The sequence below is a fragment of the Varroa jacobsoni genome, unplaced genomic scaffold (assembly GCF_002532875.2).
Source record: "Varroa jacobsoni isolate VJ856 unplaced genomic scaffold, vjacob_1.0 contig04578, whole genome shotgun sequence".
In the NCBI taxonomy this organism is placed as follows: domain Eukaryota; kingdom Metazoa; phylum Arthropoda; class Arachnida; order Mesostigmata; family Varroidae; genus Varroa; species Varroa jacobsoni.
The window spans coordinates 4,298-7,779 of NW_019215280.1; the positions used below are offsets into that span (position 1 = coordinate 4,298).

Sequence of the window (3,482 nt, forward strand, 5' to 3'; positions counted from 1 at the left end):
TCAAATAGGAAATAGAGTGGCCTACTGTTATTATACAATTGGTTTTATCATCTCGTACAACCCGTCTATTCTATTAGAAGCGAAATTTTCGCGGAAAACACTTCTCCTTACTACTAATATGCTACGAATATATGAATACTAATATATCCGTATTCAAAGGATGTGGGAAGCAATGCAATCTATTCCTTACGTAGTCCTGAAGGTGTTTCGACGCTCACTGTTACCCATTCGATAAGCTACTTACCTGGCGAGATATATACGCTAGAAGAAAAGCCAATATGCCCATCCCTAAAATGCTCAACAACGGGCAACGATTTTCATTTACGGAATAATTACTAGCACCCAGCTTAGTTTCAAGGCGCATGTGCACTAGGCCCTTGATAAATAGTATTTTTTGCGCTGGAACGGGGATCAAGCTGCGTGATCCCCGTGAAATCATATTTCGTACTGATCGTACCTAGCTGCTCAATCCGCTGTATTAGCAGCATAAAACATTAGAAAAAATATCTTGAGCCTCAGCTGAGGATGGAGGTGTCGGCAGAAATTCCATAGCCACCATCAAACCTCAACAATAAATAGAAACTTGCCGCGCTGCATTAGTACTTACTTTTTAGGGTTTTTGCTGACTCGTAATACTGTTCCTCTATATACTAAACGAAGTGGATACGTTACCGTATGTTTTTGGTGCTGGTTGTCCATTGTGAAAACGAACAAAGCTTCAAAATGGCTTTATCTTAATAACTGTACTGAAGAATCTAGATATGTATCGTGTCTTAGAGAGTGTTCCGACGCGGGTCGACAACCCGATGAACCACTTTGGCACATGCTCTGCTGGAAGGTTATTCCCGAAAAACAAAATAAAAAAGATTTGTTTGGAACGATTTTTTTTATTTTCACCACAACACATATAGATGAAGCCTATATTCAGAAAATTTAAAAACATAGGGCTGGTTTTGTGGGTGGTCTGCGCTACAGCCGTAAGTGACGTGGGCCGATTTCATGATTTCGAGGATAGATCCACGTATCGTTCACAGGTCTTGAAATTTCGAAAAAGGCCAATAGGCTTAAAAGAATTTTTTTCTGGAACGAATTGGGAGACACCCATAAATTAAAGATGTAGGATTCGTAGGCACTGGCTTGGCTCTTTATTCTAATTCTGCTTCCAAGGCACGACATATGTCTTTCGCCTACTTAACCTTTCTGCTCGCAAAGTATTTTAATATAACTTATAACAGATATTCCTCTGAGCCGGCTTTAATACACGTCTATTTGTCCTAACACACACACACACATATATATATATATATATATATATATATATATATATATATATATTTTAACTGGTAGTGACGTTTACTCGGCAAGCCTGCGCGCTATATCATGAGCACAGGTTACAGCTCTGTACTTCTCAGTACGAAAAGCGCTTCATGAAGCTCTGATTTCATATGTACTTTTCCCATTAAAACAGCAGAATCGAAAAGAAAAAAAACCGTATCATATTATTGACTGGAGTAATTTCAGATAGTGGACCGATCCCATATTCCACTATAGAATACTTTGAGCGTCGACTGTTGGATTAGTTATTGCTTTGTGACCACTAAAATATTATAGATCTCTGCGTTCTCTAATTCCGCGCTGGCTTCCAGCTATACTTACATTAGAAATTAATTTTCGGCATTGTTTTAAAAATTGCTGTGCTGAAGTGCAAGCAGTACCATTGGGCTATGTGATACATTTTTTCATCGATGCAGTCGATTTCAATAGGTTGCTGATATAGCTGAGATCGAAGGGGGCTCACATCCAGTAGACGTCCTTGGCTTTTCTCCATATTCGTATGCCAAACGTCGAAATTTGCTTCGGGGTTTCGTTGTGCACATTTCGATTGAGTCCGCCATTCAAGGTAAATGTTTTTTTGCTGAAAAAAAATCTTTTATTGAGCTTTTCAACGCTCGACAGTTCGATGATGACATTGAATCAAACATTTGAATGATACAACAGACGCAGACATCTATATATACAGGCATTAGACCAATCCAACGGAAGTCTCAACGATGACCCCGTTATGTGGAACCTGTATAAAAAAAAATATGACAAATTATTTTGCCATGGCCTGTTATAATATATCGTGCATGTTTATCTCAATAGCGCAGTAGCTTTAATACATGCAAGCATTCTTTAACAAGATAACCATTGGGAGACAACTGGACAGGGACAAGGTTTTGACCATTTATCCAGACGCCATTTACAAGGATACATGTCTCTAAATCGAAGTTAAATGCTATAGAGTAAAATGTCCATAGGATAAAATAATGGCTTAGGAAGACTAATCGTGTAAAATAAATGTAATTCAGCTGAACGGTGGTACGAACCAGGCAACATAACGATGGAACGTTATTCAGTCATCGCGTGCAGCAAGCGGAACGACAAATACAATTGTGCAGACAGTTTGTTACATACATAGTGACATTAGATCAGCCTGGAAGCGTCTGGCGGATAATGACTACTGGGCTGATCCTGAAGACAAACATACTCGGGATGAAACTATCAATTGAACAATAACAGAACATGAATTTAGCCAATGAGGGTCAAAAGCATGTACAAAATACTTTTCAACAATGCTAGCTAAAAATTATAAATTTAAACGGATTAGATAACTTAAAAGGCTACTGGTTACTTGTTGGGATTTCCATTGAGATTATCAGGTATAACTTGATGCGCTACCTATATAACGAAAAACTTACTGGTGATGCAGACGAGCCGCCTTTCCACCGTGTGAACAATGCTTGAACGGTCCTCTATAATCTATATTATATAAGATTTAACTGCTCTATTGGCAGCTTGCTTTTTGTTTGTTTCCTTTGAAACAAGCCTCATTTGCACGCACCATTGTCGATAACTATTCGTCAATAATGCTACTTCTCTTGCAGTTGAGACTCGTAACTTAAAACTGTTGCGTACAATATTAATAGCATTTTCGACTAATTGACCGTTAACAAAGCGTGACAAACGCCTAGACCTTCGCCAGTTACTTTTACCTAACAAGCAATAACTTCCAGTAGAAATAAGGTTTTTTTGCTGAAAGGTGCCCTTGGTGAAAGTTAGAAGACGCTCCATCTTCATCCGTCTTTGACGAGCATCGAAGACCGCTCTGAGGCGTAACAAGGTCGTACCCGAAAAGAAGTGAGTGCTTTAGATCATAGCAGCCAACAGGAATTACCCATGTGTACTACTGGCTAGGAGCTGAAACACATTAGAATTCAGCAATTTACTCTTTATGGGAAAACTCTTTAAGTTGCTTCCTCTATTCCGACGTTTGCTCAACGTAAGCCATCGATACGTAATTTATGTGTGTATATAAACAACACCATTATGTTTGTCCGTTGAACGTTGACGAGACAAGGCGCAATAGTGTCCTGCGCTCTATGACCGTTGTTCAATAGTCTGAGGAATCAATGGCGCAGCCAATGAATCGCGATATGCTA

At 39.1% G+C, this 3,482-nt stretch overlaps 1 long non-coding RNA gene across 1 annotated transcript; it reads right to left on the bottom strand.

Annotated features, from left to right (window-relative positions):
• Window positions 1-958: 958 nt before the first annotated feature.
• LOC147751775 (uncharacterized) lies at window positions 959-2,537 on the bottom strand. The gene is made up of 3 exons (XR_015315937.1): window positions 2,370-2,537; window positions 1,657-1,915; window positions 959-1,080 (listed from the first exon to the last, which is right to left on the bottom strand). It is a non-coding gene; the product is annotated as an uncharacterized LOC147751775 (long non-coding RNA).
• Window positions 2,538-3,482: the final 945 nt, after the last annotated feature.